Raw genomic sequence first — 17,725 nt, 5'->3', positions numbered from 1 at the left:
CCCGACATTGGCCCCTCTCAGTTCCAAAACCTCCACCTCAACCTTCGAGTCCACAACCTCCATGGCCAATAACATTTGCACCTTCGAGGATATGCATGCCACCCACGTTTGGAAGTTCTACTCGTACTTCACGCGGATCACCCCTCGTCAATTGGACCACTACGCAGTCCTCCAAACAGTCCTCTCCACCCATCTACTCCATTGCCTTTGAATAGCCAGCTGGTACCAACCAATCCTGAACCATGAGGATCCCATTGAATAAAGCTGAGCAATGAGGTGAGATGTTGGCTCTTGGGTTAGGCCAACATAGGAGCGAGTATAGGTGACTCATGTGGATGGTGATTGGGCAAGTAACAATGAATGGTGCATTTGTTAAACTTCTGAATGGCAAGCACCAACAACAAGAACTGGTGACCCCATGTTTGAAGTAGAGGTTACCAAAAACTAAGGGTGGTGGGCCAATGGTCCAGTGAGCCTAGTGTGGCAAATACAGAAGTGGTTCTATAGTAAACTTAAAAAAGCATTGTAATAGGGAGTAGGGAGAGGGATATTGTGTGCTTCACAATCCCCCTCTAACCTAGATTGCTAGGTTAGGAAGTTGGCTATTGAGTGTGCACTGCAAGCTGGAGCGGCTTGTTTGTAATATTAATTTAATATACGAGTGTCGTTTTCCTTCCATTGGTCTATGTTGTGAATGCATACTATGGTGCTATACTTTTTAACTATAGTTAGGAACTCGGTCCCCCATTATCACATGATTTTTCCCTCACATCAACCTTGACCTCCAACTTATCTTGTTGGCATCTATTTCATCACCTCCCAGCATGCACAATCATCAATCAAGGATTGCAAGAGCAAGCATCTTCACTCGAGGACTCCATCGTGTTGGGATCTGGTCTATTCACTAGCATTGAACACCTATGAGTTAACCCATCGGGAGTGAGCAAACAAAAAAGTCAACACTATTTGTTTATTTGATTTAAAAGTACCATATTATTTTTTCAAAATGCCAAGGAAAGAGGGCTTATATGCAAGATTGGACCCCCTCAAAGGTGGTCATGTGGCCACTTTTACTTAGCATTTTAAAACTCTTGGTGAAAGTGCCCAAATGACCACTTTTCAAGGGGTTTAGCCTAGGCTACAGACTTGGAAACAAACCATATTTTACGGCCATAAGTATGTGGTGACTAAAAAAGGAAAAAGTTTGTAGTATAATTTGTCTCTTAGCTTGAGTAAAATCTAATATTGATACCAAACTATGGCAAAATTTGATGGCATATTTACAAGATACGTAGCCATTATAGGCCACCTAAAAAGTAGTCATTTGGCCACTTTAGGTAAGTTTTTAAAAACGCTTAGTGAAAGTTTCCAAATTACCACCTTTTAGGGAATCTAGCATAGGGTCTAGTCCTCCATATTAGGCCTGGTTGGATTTAGAGATTTAGATGTGGTTTGGAAAATAGCGATGTGGAGTCTAATGTTTGTTTATTTGGTTTGTGAGGATACCAAATTGATGTTATAGACTATTTATATTTGGATGTACATGCTAGCCCATTCAGATACATGTACTTGTTGAAATGACTAAATTTGGTTGTTACTTTGTGATTTTTTTTGCTAATACTATCTCATAATTTTAATAGGGAGACTCATAAAGGCTTTATGTTTATTACTTTTAGGTTTTGGACAGGCCCCAATGGTGTCTTTGATTTTTCATTCCTCTTAGCTTTTTAATATGCTCATATGCCCATCTACCATCATATAAATACTCATTCATAAAACAAATGCTGTGATTTTGTGGGGGTGTTCTTCACCTTGTATTATCATGGGTAGAAAGAGAGTTCTCAAACTCGGTCATAAAGAAAATCCTCCACTTTCCACCCCTCCACAGGCACCAAGAGCAAAAAGAAAAGACTAAAAAGGTGAGGGGTCTGGTCCAAGAACATACAATTACTGGTGAGAATGAGGTCCCCCTTGCCAAACATTGAAAATCCATTACCCTTAGACAACGTTAACACGGAGGGGAGAGGCTTCTCATAGGGAGGAGGATGAAGAGCTGCACGTTGATCTAAATGACATATTCCTAGGGAGGAGGATGAAGAGCAAGATGTTGATCTAGATGACATGGAATTAGAAATGGAGAAGGGTGGGAACATGATCAATAAGTGTAGAATTCTCAACTCCAATGAGTGCCCATGGATCCCTTTGTGTCATTTGATTTTGTATGCCCATGTGAGAGGCCTAAGGACAGATGTCACTACCCTTAAAAGCACTTTCCAATACAAAGGATACATGCTTGAGAAAGGTGCTTTAATTGTGTCTCTATGCAAAGACAATGGAGAGGAGACAATGGTCTGTTGGAAGAGAGCATGGAAGCAACAGAAGATAGACACAATGAAAAGAAGTGCTCATAGAATGAAGAACAATGAGAGCCATATGTAGGGCATCTCTACATGATCACTGACATCATTGATGACCTTTGACCAAAGGCCACCGAGCTCATCTACTCCCCTAGAATCTAGCTAACATCTAGATGGCAACTACTCCCACCTAGCTGTGCCTCTAGTAAACACATAGGACCAAAGGTGTGCTAACAAGGAGGCATGACCTTGATACATCCCAATAGACCCCCCCTCAAGGGAATGCCTCAGGCTATGTCAAGGATACATCTAGTCACATAGTGTCTCAAGCCATCTCATGGTGGTTAAGGATAAATCTATGGCTAGGATCTCATGCTAGCAAGGGTTCCCAAGGGTGTGAGGCAAAAAAAGGGATACATAAGACCCCCCAATGGTTATCTCCCCTGCATGTACATGCACACAATGTCTGCAAAAGGTACCTTGGAGCTAAACACATACACATGGCCTACATCATATGGTGACCAGAGGTGTTTACAAAGAACGCACACAAAACAAGGGGAGTACAAAATATCATAGATACCTTAGAGAGGTTCACACAGACAAGATAAGATACCTTTGCATACTCATAACAGTTGCAAAAGGTTTACAAACTCTATTTTGGAAACATGATTATGAGACAAAGAATCCACCCATGACATGGATCTTATGTCCATTCAAAGTGATTTCAACCACATATCTTTTGTCCAAATGCTCTTGGTCTATCATGAACTTTGTAGAGGTAGAGGTGTCATCATCAAACTCATTCACTCCCAAGGTAGAGCAGCTTCGCAGAGCCGATTCAACACAATGTGAGAAAACAAGAAGGTGATGAAGATGGTCATCCTAAACAACAGGTTGACGATCCTTCACATTCGGCACTTTGGGGAGTTCAACCTACCAGTCAAAATGAGGGAAACGTTCATCCTTTGGACATGAAAGAAAGCTACTGAATTCCCAATCCTTGGATTTTGATGTCTTGAGAGACCATAGGCATCCATCAGCAGAGCTAGCCTCCTTCAAAATCTGACAAGATGATGAGCCGATCTTGGGCAGGGCACCATAACGTGATTTTTTGGTGTAGATCAGAGATGATAAGCTGATGTTGGGTACAACAACAAAATGGGTTTTCTTGCTTGGCTGGTCAAACACAACCATGACCAATAGAAGAAGACAAAACTTCCAAATTATTAGAGAGTAGCATTGGCTAGCAACCCTCATCCGCTCCTTTTAGATGTGCAAAGAAACATTGGTGTCAACTATGGGTTGTGTGAGCCAAACCTTCACAATCGATACGTTGAGAAACCATTCATTAATGCCTCTAATTGCTAAAAAACTCTCGACTGCAGAGAGAAACCAAGCAGCTACACTTGAAATAGATAGCCTTCGCTCTCAAAACTTCACAGGATAGTAGGCTTGTAGCAAATAAAAAAAAACTTTTAGAACGTTTGCTTCAGTAGCTTTGTCAGCAGCACTTCGCTAAACCTTCTACAAAGTGACGGCAGAAGAAGAAAACCCTCTAGAAACTGTCGAACCAGAAGATAATAGGCTCTCTAGTCAACCATGGAAGATATGTAGTCGAATTTTAGAATTTCATGCAGACAGACTGCTGGTATGTTGCCGAAAACTTTGCGAGCACCAGCCCCTCTTTTGCAATCTCAGCATGTATTTCCTGGCCCTTGTCTATGGCTCCTATGTTGCCGTAAGCTTTCAAGCTGCATCATGGAAAGTGAATTTAATCCTTTGTTGTTTAACTTGTATTTGCATAATGACGTTTCATTTATTGATTTTATGGAAGAAACAGAAGATAGACACAATGAAAAGAAGTGCTCATAGAATGAAGAACAATGAAAGCCATATGTAGGGCATCTCTACATGATCACTGACATCATTGATGACCTTTGACCAAAGGCCACCCAGCTCATCTACTCCCCTAGAATCTAGCTAACATCTAGATGGCAACTACTCCCACCTAATTGTGCCTCTAGCACACACATAGGACCAAAGGTGTGCTAACAAGGAGGCATGACCTTGATACATCCCAACAAATGGTCTCCCATGAGATTAGAGATGCTTGGAGTCCTATTTGGAGAGAGTGGACGTTGAATTTGGAAGTGAGGTTGCATCCAAAAGAAAATTCCACTTTATGTCCAAGAGAATGTTTTACCTATGGGAAGGCAACATTGTACCACGCCTTGGATTCAATTGATTTCAAAATCATACATGGAGAGGAAGGGAATGCACATAAGGGTTATGTGCATGGTGATAGACCCATGGTGTACTTTTGAAATTTCATTGCTAGAAGGCTTGAAGAGAATGAACTTGTGAGTACTTTTGTTTTTAGAGTGCTTATCAAGTATTCAATATGTGGATGATGTGTGTATAGTATTATATTCTAATGTGTTTGGAAATGTGTGGATTGAATGAGCATACAATTAAGCTAAATCTCCATGACATGTGGATGATGTGTGTATAGTATTATATTCTAATGTGTTTGAAAATGTGTGGATTGAATGAGCATGCAATTAAGCTAAATCTTCATGGCATGCTTTATCAATATAAATAATATATGTGAGTGTAATGTAAATGTTTTCATGAGTAGTTTGAGACTTATAGGATCACGAACAAAGGATTCCAGAGCTAAAGAAGCAGCAGTACCCACTCAATACAAGGGTCCTTACTAGATTGGTGTTTTAGTTATGTTGAATTAAGCTCTCCTACTTTGCGTTGGTCTTCACCTATCTTCAGTTATACTAATTTTCACAACAAGTATAACATGGGATGCTTTTTTGGCCCATTGATTACACTACAGGACTCATGTAGGTCCTTAATGTTGTTGCAAAGAAAATGCTTGAGGAGATGAGAAAGGAAACACAATGCAAAGAGCAAACTAGGATTTGCAAAAGTATGCCGAAAAAATGGGGCTAGTGAGTTCATATGTGATCTAGTGGCTTAATTTCATACTTTTGTTTTAAATATGATATACTTGTGTCTTTCTATGATTATCAAGATGTTCAACATACTTTGATCCAAAAAAAAGCAATGTTTGTAAATCCAAAGTATTTTCTTTGCAGTATGATAGCCATGATTTCGTTGTGTTACATTGGCCAAGTTGAAATACCTTGGCAATGTTGAGTTAAGAAATGAGAAGAGGCTTATGTTCCTTTCTCTTTGTATGCAAATAATAGATTGAGGGACACCTATTTCATGCCTACAAGAGACAATGAATATAAAAGGTGTGAAGTTTATGTATCACTTTGGTTAGATTGTTTTTATATGCGGTGTCTTTTAGAATGCTAATTTGGTGGCTTGTTGAGTAGGTGGTTGTTGAAGAAGATCTTCCTTCAAAAGGTAGAGGTCCATTCAATTTTGTCTTCGGAGGACTTGACTACACTTTTTGCGTTTATTGGAGTTTCCTATAAATGCAATGCAATACTATATTGAAGACATCAAGTTGGATGATCACAAACATATGTTTGTCGCTCTTAGGTCTAGGGAAATCAAGGTAGCAATCAAGATCAAAAAATGAGGAGAGGGTATAACAGAGCACAAGAAAGCAACTAATCTAGATCAAGCATCTCAATGGATGGTTTTCAAGTATTGGAAAATGAGATTCTTACTATATTACAAAAGCTTTGTCTTTGGGAGAGAACTTTGACGTACACTACATTTATCTTTAAGGTCGTTAATGAGATGGATGCTATGTTGACAAAATGGGTTAAAAAGCATTTTCATAAGCACACAGGTCCTAAATCATGACACAGTTAACTGAGGTCAAACTGTGACAAAAAAATGAGTCAAAACAGCATAAGCATATGAGTAATCGATAGTGGAGCGGCAAAGATTCATAGAAATCAACAAAAGTGAACAAAAATGATAACTGAAACTGAGATGAACTACCAGATTTTGTGGAAGGAATACTCTGCCCAATGTCCCTACAGAGCTTACAAATCAACATCGGGATCAAGCAAGAAGGAACTTCTTATATAGACTAAATTATAACCTTCATATGGCTTGAATCCCTTTAAATCATTCCCTTCCAACGATAATTTAGGACATGGAATGATGCTAGTTATTGAAGTAAAGAAGGCATGACGACGTTCAAAATGTCTAACATAGTCGCTGCCATGAGGCCTAACTGTCTATAACTGCCTAGCCAAGCTAGCGGTAGAGTTAGAATGACCCTATCAAAGGAGGCTTCTGGCATGGATTTGGATGACTCTGTCTATTGGATGGAACTACCATTGTTACTCAAAGAAAGGTTGCAATGCATGCTTTCCAATGCAAGTCTTTCTAGTGGCTTTTGGGCTGAGGCAATGAAGACTGCAGTGCATGTGATCAATATATCACCTAGTAAGAGTTTGGATGGTGGTATTTCTGAAGAGGCATGGGGTGGCAAGAAGCCCTCTTGCTCTCATTTGCATCAGGCCGATTGGAGGCAGGAGGGATAGATCGGTAACACTTTGGCACATCAAGGGAATATATGAAAATCCAAGGACCTCATGGGCCTAAGAGAAATCCGATGCAATGAGAGCAAAAAAATTCTTAGACCAAATTAATATTTATATGTATTTAGGTAAGAATACTAGGTAGAGGACCCTAAATGACTCAAACAATGTTTAAATAGAGTCCTAAATGACTCAAATGATGCTAAAGTCCTTTGTTCCTAGGCAAGACTCAGCACCGCCGGAGGACAAATGCACTAAGCAGCCTTCCAAGACTAGGGAAAATTCAGCTTGGTAGGCCTTTTTCCCCTCCAACCTCTTGTTGGAGGCCCCTTGTTGTGATAATTCAAACCTTAGAGGGAAGGAGGATCTTGGGCTAGAGAATGAGCCTAGTAGGCCTTTTCCCTCTCCAACCTCTAGTTGGAGGCATTCTTTTAGCCCCTTGTGATAATTCAAACCTTAGAGGGAAGGAGGATCTTGGGCTAGAAAATGAGCACACTACTCTCAACTCAATTTCGTCAAGCCCCCATGATAGACTGCAATACAAGGGAATCCCTTGGTGCTAGAAGCGTAGTCAAAAAAGTACTTTAACTATGGCGACATAGATCATCATCCGTGGACCAATCTTGCTTGGCCCACAAGGATTGGGTCGAACATTGGAGGACTGTCTGCAATACCCTCCAACATCCCCAAAAATCTTCATCCATCCACTTCTTCTTCCCCGTTCTCATCCTGATTCTTAGTGGTAGCAACCTGGGCGATGGGAGGATTGACTGGTGGCAGCAAAGGCATCAGGGGAGGCAAGATAGCCAAGTTGCGAGCATGAGTGCATACCAACCTAGGAAGCTAGGGTACCAAGGAGGATAGGGTATTCCAGCTTGCACTACCAAATGCGCTAAGCATTGAATGCCGAGGCAAGAATTATCTAGGATCTTTTATTGTAATATTTTCTTGCCCTACAAGTTGGTGACTCGTTGTTGCAGGGCATTGCAAGCATGCCACAGCTCATATGACTCATTGTTGTGGAGGCCCTCCACATTAGCGCATAAAGGACTTCCCAATAGTATGGGATAAGCACCAATGAAATCTTCCATCCATAGCACCACAATTGCTATGGAGTAAGCACCACTGATATCTTCCATCCGCAGCACCACAATTGCCATGATAAATGTGAGATCTCCAACTATAATAGAGATGCCACAGAGTAGGCCCATTGGCTGTACTCACCATTGATCAACCAGTATTACTACAAACGGGGTTGGCTCCTAACCAAAGAAACCAAGATGCCGACATAGAATCAAAATTATGTTGACACCATAACCACCATCGAGCAAGATGCCCAAAATTTCTTGTCTTGAATAGTTGCTATGATTCTTGCAATGTTCTTGTCATATATTGGCCTTTCAATCCCATCTAGGTGTAGTGTGGGATTAGCAATGCATACTTGTGGAGTTGCACTCGTGGGATCTAAATCATAAAGTTCCCTATTTAGGGAATCAACCTTTGGGATTGGTATAGCTAGCTCACGTGGAGCAAGACTTTGTTTGCATAATCATTTGGCAAAAGGAAGGCACAAGATTCAACAGTTTCTTAACTAACATATGCTAGTGTTGAGATCCTTCAACACATCCCAAATATCTATGTCAACATTGAATGATGATGCCTCTTCTACACTAGGGTTTACCACCATAGGATGTGGTACACCTTGGGCACTCGGATTCACCATCATCAATTATGAAACACCTTGCACACTTGAAGTCACCATCACTGACTGTGGAACAACTTGTGCACCAAGATTCATCATCAGACTACAAAATGTCTTGTACATTGGGGTTCACCATCACTGACTATGGAACACTCAACCTATCTTTGGGGAGGACCTCAAGCAGTGTCTCTGCATCATTTGTAGAAACAGTTGAAAACAAGCCAACAACAGGGTGCTGTAATTCTTTGACCAACTGTGACAATGTGTCTCAAATTTTGCTTGAACTTGCCAATCCTAAAGTGATTCAGTTTCTAGACAGATTGCTCTTCTGACAATGCAGGACCTAGCAGTATATCCATCACCCTTGTCACAACACTCTTAACAACAAAATTGTCAGCACTTTGCAGTTCAACAAGAGCCTCAATGTATACCGCATTTACCTATGGGGATGCTGGAGACATTGTGTGGCTACTTGTGTGCAAAGTTGCTTCTTCTTGACTTTGATGCCATTTAAATTGCTCTTTCGGTCTTACAATGAGACTAGGAACATTGCAGTAAAAGCATAAAGTTGAAGAGGGAGGATGATATTCATAGACTATTTTGGCGAGGGAGATAGGGATGGCCATCCAATGGAGGGGCTAGGGTAGGTGCCGTAATTGGAGCTGGGGTGACCACCAAGGTTTGAATTGGAGCACCCACTAATAGCAGTGGCCTGCATGCACTATATTGACTTGTATGAGTGGCAGTCTGGTAGATAGCAAACTAAGGGTGGCTAAGACTGCATTCTTCTAGTTCATGCCCGTTGTTGCAAGAGTTGGCACACAAATTGTCAATCGTAGGCTCGGTGATGTGATAATGCCATCTTCAAAAAAATGTGTGTTAGCCACTGCTCTATCCAAATCAAGTGTGTCGGTCTTTGTGGAAGTTATGCCAATGCCTAATGTGATCATTTGACAAGCATAACTCAAACTTTGAGACTGAGGACTCATCGAAAGTGTGTTTGGTAGATTTTTTCCTGGCACACGATGAATCAACATTTGCTCCGCTCTAGGGGCATTGTCGATAAGATTTTCAAATGTTAGTTGCACGATGCCTACCGAATCCATAGCTTGATGTAGTTCCTTATTAATTCCACGAACAAATTAAGAGTTTAGGAATTTGACTAGGGGACAGTTAGCAACAACGACGACCCTGTTTTGGAGTGAGTGGACTTTGGCCACATACTTGTCCACCAATGGTATTTCTTTCTGGTCCATACATCCCTATTTGCCATCGAGGACATGGACAGTGGTTTTTCCATCATGGTACCAAATCAAGAAAGCTTCTTGTAGAGTTTGGAACACTAGTACGTGGCCTAGCCCATATTGAGCAGCTCAATTGGCCGCTTTGCTTTTGAGAGTAGGTAGGAAAGTGGATATCTTCAGTGCATTTGTATGCTATGCTGGTGCAATATTGTCTTGCCAAGCACTCTCAAACAACATGATATGGGTGTCTGCATCGTCATGATCAAGTCTAAGAGTCCAGGGTATTTAACCATCATTGTAGGGGGGGTATGTAGGAGCATGAGGCACGAAGCGATGAAAAAAGATGGGGGAGGATATGGCAATGGGTTTGGAATCCCATTCGCACCTCCTTCAAGCACATGAGGAAAAGCATGAGGGGAACCCTTAGTACCCTCTTCCTCCAAAAGATAATTGCTCCTAGACTCTTTGAAATCCAGAGAACTGATTGAATTGATGGACCAACGTAGCTCACGATAGCAATAGCGCTCTTTGCACACCAACATAAACCTCACAAGGCCTTAGTAAATCATTGGTCACCAAAGTGTTAACAAGATGGATGCTACATTAACTAAATGGATAGAGTAGTGTTTGGGTAAGCACATAGGTCCTGGATCAAAACACAATAACGAAGTCACACTACTACCATTAGCCTCTATTTTGAGGTTATTCTTCGACGCTTATTACTTAATCTTTTAGTGCAAAATTTGTTCATCGATATTTGTCTCAAAAAGACAATGTCAAAATTTTCGGCAATATTTCTATCGATATTAGCATTGATAATAGTATGTTTGCTAGAAAAATCATCAATATAATTCTCTTGCCCATGTTTTGTGTGTGCGGGCTACTTCTACCCTGACTTTTGTGCCAGCTTGCTGCATTTCATAGAATGTTCTTGGTCAATGTGCTAAGCTGCTTCTATGTTTTGAGTCTGCGACTTGCACAGTCATGTCCATGTGACATCTCAGCTTTCATGTAAAGCACTATGCCATCAATTCATTGTTGTTGTTGCTACTATAGCTCTGTCTCTCTGTGGCTTCTGTAGTGTTGCTCCTGTGCTCTCCTTTGCCATCGATTGGCTTGCTCATGTGAATCACCATCTTGGCACTGTGACAACATGTTAGTCTATAGGGGTGGCCCTTTAAGTTGCTTACAAGTTCTTGGACTTGGTTTTTGCCACCTTGTCAGGGTCCACTACTATACCTTTGGTGCTGTGATCACATGTCCCAAAAGACGGCCACTTCGGACCGTGAATGCACACTTCATTGGTGAATGACAATTCTCAACAGCGTTGAAAATAGAGCCGCAAGTGTTCCAAGTGGTTGGATTTGGTTCTGAACACACTGAGGTCATCTAGGAAGATTCTCATAAAATCCGTTAAATATTCCCCAAAGATCTCCTACGTGGTGCACTGGAAGGTTGATACCTGTGCATACTGCAATCCAAACCACATGACTATACACACATACACCCCCCATGCCATGCATTCCGCATTCCAAACCACATGACTGTGAACACAGTCTTTGGATGGTCCTTGGATGGTCCTTTGGTGCCATCCGAATCTGGTTATACCCATTGTATCCATCAAGAAATGAGTAGACCTCATGCCCTACCACTTCATCTAGCATAGAATCCATATTCAAGAGTGAAAATGGATCTGGTACTGTAGCGGCATTCAGTTTGTGGTAATTGACACAAATCTGCAGCTTCTTATTTTTCTTGGGCACAATCAAAATTGGAGAAATCCACTACGATTCCTCAATCGGTGCAATGAATCCCACCTACAGTAGCCAGTCTTGACCTACTTAGCCACATGCAGATTCATGCGGTAATGATGCATTTTGGTGGGCATGGCATCCTTCTTCAGATTAATGCAATGCTGGTATAATTTTGGGTCCAGCCCCCACATATCAAAAACAATCCCAAGAGAATACATCCACAAACTCAGTCAGTAGTGCCACCATCTCCTTTCTAAATTCCTCTTCTAGGAGTGTGCTGATCTTCATGGGCTTGGAACTCCCAACTGCACCTAGGAACACCGTCTTCAAAGCATCTTCTTGCACACGTGCTACTTGTGTCATTTGCTCCTCAAACTCCCTTTTCTACTTTAGAACATCTTTCATATCCATATCCACAGTCAATCAATCCTCCATTGGTTGCATCTATGGCTGCGGTATCACAAGACCGGTCCATGGTCCTGGCAACAAGCAGTATTGTGTAGAGATTTTTGTGACATTGATCGTAAACAATGGCACTAGGTCCGGGTTGCTCCATAGAAACTCCTCTTCTTCATTGTCCTCTAGGCCATCCACCATATTCAATGTCTCTACCATGATTGGTCGCACCACCCCCTTCCCATTGGCATGCGGACATTAGGAAAAAAGGGAGATCATTTTAGGGCCTTGAGAGAAATTCACGATTTCTTCATTTTTCTTTCCTCTAAAACAATAAAATATGACATAACCCTACTGACTTACAGTTCAAAATTTGGTATTTTTTACATCACCGGTGCATTCGGGGCAAAACCCACAAAAAGACTTTTGAAACCACAAAAGCGCCCCCCCAAAAGCTTAAAAAAGGCTTGGAAAGCCACCTATACAAATGAAAGCAATTTGATTGGTTGGATTGGGTACACGTGGCTTTCCAAGCCTTTTTGGCCTTTTTCGGGCCTCCAAGGGGCCATTTTTAGTGTTTCAAAAGCCTTTCCGGTGGTTTGGCCTGCTCCAAATGCACTGGTGATGTCAGAAATACCAAATTATGCACTGTATGTTAGATATAATAAAGTAGCTCAAGTGTCCTCATTGAATGCAAACTTGACGATTTTTTTTTTCCAGATTTTTTCAATGTTACGAAATTTGTCATTGGAAAAAACTAACTTTTAAGGCCTATATGAGTAAAAAACCTCTTTAGAAAATGTCGCTATAAAATAGTATCTCAGTGTTGCTATATAGCGACTTTTGTAATCGTCGCTATATAGCGACGTTTGCCTAAAGTCGCTATATAGCGATGCTTTACGGGACGCGCTTCCCATACCGATGATTAGCACCCCGCGCGCGCTAAACGTCAGTACTTAAACATCGCAATAGCATCCGTGTGTAGTAGTGCGTGCATAACAGGTCAAGAGCACTATATCTCTCTCTCAAGTGTATTCCTCTAGGTTGCCGTTGTCTTCTTCCGCAATATCATGCCCAAGACTCTACTTGCAAATTCGACGAAGAGGTGTAATGGACCTTGTTTCTACCCCATTGCACCGATAGAGTATTAAGGGCCCAGTTCTGCTTTGACCTTTGCTTTCCACAACCAAGGGTGTCCCAAAAGGAAGCTATATTCCGGAGGCGCCTCCATAGTAAGAATGATGAATGACACTATGAAATCAATTTCGGCAACCTTCATGCATACTTCTTGCAACATGACTAGAGGGCATACTCTCTGACCGCCTCCCGCTGATCGGCCATATGGACCAAAAATGGCACAAGCTCCCATTGAATCCAACCCAATTCCTCGCACATTCGTAGGGTGATGATGTTAACCCTATATCACCCTAGATCCTCCATTGACCAGCTTTGTGAAAAACTTTGTCCATTTGTGCTCACGGAGATGATTGGTATCCACATGTCAGTGAGAGGCACTACTGCAACAACTAGTACTGATGCAGCATGAAAGGCATCCACCTCAAATATTGGTGGCACTGATCAGTGTCTGTAAGAGTGTCTTATGGAATTTTGGCACCAACTGTAGCAATTGTCCCAATGAGATCTGAATTGGTGCCTCTAGAAGGTCTTTCACACCGTCTTCATTTATCTGGGATAGTGTCCGTTTTGGTTGCACGTCTGCCATCATCGTTCCTCTAGAGCTTGGTTCCACAATCATCTTTGAACTCCTAGTATGACCTCCTAATTGGACTGGTTCTTGCATGACTGCGGGATGCAATGCTTCCTCAAACTACACTTTGTGGACTTTCCATGCTCTCAAGGTAAATGTCAACTCATTTTCCATTGGGGCTGCTTCCTGGACCCAATCGACGAGCACCTGGGGTCCCACTACCTCCTGAATAGGACACCAAAGTAATGGGTTTCTTCTTGACTTTGTTCTGCATCACTCTGTCTGATCGAGTTACAACATTAATATTTGGCACGATGGGTGGGTCATCTTCCACGATTTGTACAATAGATATGCTGGGCATCTTGCCCACCATCTTTTGACATTCCTATTTCTAGTGATCCCATTCTTGAGCCTCAGGGCATTCATTCTGCCAGTTCCCTTCACCTAGGCAGAAGAAGCACATCTTCGCTCATGGACCACCTCATCCTCCAACGTCTCCATGACCACCTCCACCTCCACCTCTAGCTAGAGGTTGTTCTTGAACTTCCCCAGTCCCACCTTGCTACACATATGTCGCTCTGGGCTCCGTATAGCTGGTAGTGTTGGCTACTGAGGTTGGCCCTATGCGCATGGGCCATGTCCGTTGTAATGGCACTGTTTTGTTTTTTGTGTATTAGTTTGTCAAATTGCACACCATTTCTGATTCAAAGCGCACTCCGTGCCCCGGATTCCTGCAGTGCACACACCGAAGATACGCATTTGGACGTCCTGGTAAGTGACTTCCAGACACTACAGAGCTCCCTTTACCTCCTTTCAAGGTCTTTTTGGGCTTCTTTTCCTCCTCTACCTTCAATTCATCACTGCTATCTTTCGATGAACTTTTTGTCGAGCTGTCCTCAACTCTTCATCACTATCCTTGTGTTTTTTTCTTGAAAACTGTTTTTTGGATTGCCCCTTCCTCTTGGTTGATCGTCGGCGTTTTGTCGTTCCATGCTGTAGTGCTTCATCCACCTGGATTGCCTGACTGATCAAGTCATTCAAGGGTAAAGTGAATTTGTCGACCATTGCCACTGCAGTCTGCACATCCTTGGCTAAGGCTGTTAATAAAATACTCATTCAACACCTCAACCGTCGATCATTGAATTACTGGACCCTTTGCAAACATTGGCGGTACTGAGCTGCATAGCCCTCCACATCTTGATCACCTTGTCTCAAGATCCGCAATCCTTCTAGAGTCTGTGGAATTGTTTTCTCCTTACGAAATCACCTCAAGAAGGTGATCTTGATTTCATCATAATTTTGGAAGTGGTCTGAGGCGTACTTCGCCAACTAATGTGACACCTTAGCCTCCAATGTGGACTCAAATACTGCCTCCTTTTGCACTTGATCCACTACACCGGGCAGATTGAGAGCATAAATTTGATCAAACTGCAAATGTGGACATATGGATCATCTTAAGCCTTCCCTTGGAACTTTGTATACTTCACATTAGCCACCAGCATTGCGACTGGATTGACCAAGACAATGGGGACAATCAGTACCTATGGCGCTAGCCCCCCAGTTGCCATCAGAGATGGTGGAGTGAAGAAGACACCTCATACCACTGACGAGACATGTTCTGCTATCGGTGAAGATGGCTCCCTCAACACGTGCTGACCCTTGAAAAGGGATGCATCACAACATCTGCACTTAGATGTTGGTTGGCAATGAAGAGAGCACCCGTGCATTCTCCTATGGAGTGCTCTATCTCAAACTAGGCCCCACCATGTCCCAATATGCTGCCACCAGCATCTTGCGGAGTCTGCTCAACATCTCACTCCACGTGCAATTCTCTATCATCAATGGAGAGAGACCGCCTAGGCCAACGGGGTAGCCTCATTGTTTTCATAATTAGTATCCCATGGGTAGGTGTTAGTAGTAATCAAGCCTCAGTGGGCTTAGGCTTAAGGGGGGGTAGTTAGTTTATTGCCACATGTGAGGTATGCATGGACACCTACATGCAATATCAATAGCGACCTTTGGAGCTTGTAGAGGTGTCATCGACCAAATAAGCATTACAATAGAGTTCAACAAGAAAGACAATCAATTGCTCCTTAATTCCATTGAATCAAATCAGCTTGATACAACCAATCCGTCTCAGCTTGCAATGAACACTCCCTAACCTATCAACTCCAGTCAGAGGAAGAGAACTAGGCACACAGCTCTCTTGTCTCCTTCCTTGCATGTTACAATCCAAATAACTACTGAATCGCCTTCTAAAAGAGTGTGCCCTTGATGCGTTAACCTCCATTTAACTGTTGGTTGCATCAACCACGATCAACTGCACCTCTACCACAAAATATGTGCTTGACTACCTCCACTACTCCTCGCTCCTAACTGAGGCTAACACTCGATGACCACGCAACTGTTAGCCTAACCTGGGTCTAACATCTCACCTTGGCTATCCTTGCACGTGTCCTCACAGACTAGCAGGGACTAGTCATTGCTTCAACCCGAAGGCTCATGGATTGACACCTCATGGTCACCAATGCCTTTGATGGGGGACAAATATGCTATTGGGATGGTCCGGCTTTCTTCGGAGTGGAAAGGCAAGGAGGAGACCACAGTGGCTCTACATCAAAATTACACCCCCTTGGTGGCCAAGGATATACATTGCTAATGTCGATAGGGGGTTGCTTGGGATCAATTGATGAGCCAGTCTAGCATCTAGGACTCGGCTACTGGGTCTTCGAATGGAACTTTGATACCCAGTGTCTCAAAATTGGTATGGTACCATTTCACCTGGTAAAACTCTCCTACCACTTGATACCCGAATCCTTACATAAGTCGTGTGTATTATAGCGCATAGATTGAGCTTTTGTTACATGGCTCCCATTAGTTGCTTGAGTTTTTGTAAAAGTTTGCCATAGTAGACAGGAAGCTCGACCATAGTAGGCCTTGGCAGCTGTCGTACTCAGGCAAGAATCAACCTGCGCTCAGTTTTAAAAATGTTGTGCTGCCTTTTAGTGCACTCCTCTACAAAACGATTGAAATCTCTGATCGCCTTATCATACATCGAGATAGTAGGTTGTACAAGCTCCAAAATTTCCTAGTGGATGGATGGTGTAGCAAATACTTCATCTGCCTCAGGCTATCGATAAACTGTGTAATAGATGGGCATCTCCTCCCTACCCGAAATGCAATGCAAAACTTCCATGGTGGGCAATGCAACTAGGACACCCTCAACCGATCAAATTGGCTCAGCTTTTGCTATCTACTCCATATACGCCTACTTATCCATCATCTCCGTCAAAACTTGGATCTGTACTGAAGCATCAAAACTACAGTTTGTTTGTGTTGCCTACTCAGTGCTCACTGCTTGGCCTCTTGAGTGCTGCAGAAGAACAGTTCGGGCATAACTCCTTTCATCCCCTTAGTTTGTGAAGTACCTCCTCGGCCCAAGGAATGATGGCCTATGGTACCCACCTGCTCACTCGAAATAGATCATCATAGCCCATGAGTTTGTGACCATTAGTGCGGTCATTGTTTGGTGGTTGTCTGGTGAGGCAAGTTGGTGGGGTGCTCATTGGGCACTTGGAGAAGGCAGATGAGATGCTAGAGTTGCTGATATTTGTCCATCCTAGCTTGTAACTTTGCATTCTCCTCTCTTAGTGCATGCCCTTCTGCAACCAGCTCCTTGAGACATGCATTCTCCTGTTGAAGGACCTCAAGGGGGTCTCGAGGTACATGCTATTCCCTATCCTTGGAGACCTTCCTCTGCTAGGCATACCTTCCTCTGTAGGCATTGCAAGGCATGATGCAACTTAACATTTCTCCTGGAAATGGTGAAAAAATTTGTCTACACTTTGCTTGCAACATCCTTCAAACGTGCCACTTCACATTACAGATTGCTGAAGTCAGTTTTCAACTCAGTATGCGCGTACTGCAACTATGCATGGGCATGGACCAAGTCATCATGAACCACCTGCTTGTTGCCAGTTAGTTGTTCTTGTAGAGACTTACATTCAGTAGCCAAGTCCCTTTTGTAGCTACCTAGTAAGCAGTATGATAAGCCCACAAAGTAGAGTGGAGCTTGGTATC

The sequence above is a fragment of the Dipteris shenzhenensis genome, chromosome 22, assembly GCF_047967505.1.
Source record: "Dipteris shenzhenensis isolate YYH24624 ecotype China chromosome 22, Dip_SZ_1.0, whole genome shotgun sequence".
Taxonomy (NCBI): Eukaryota; Viridiplantae; Streptophyta; class Polypodiopsida; order Gleicheniales; family Dipteridaceae; genus Dipteris; species Dipteris shenzhenensis.
This window is presented reverse-complemented; position numbering follows the sequence as displayed.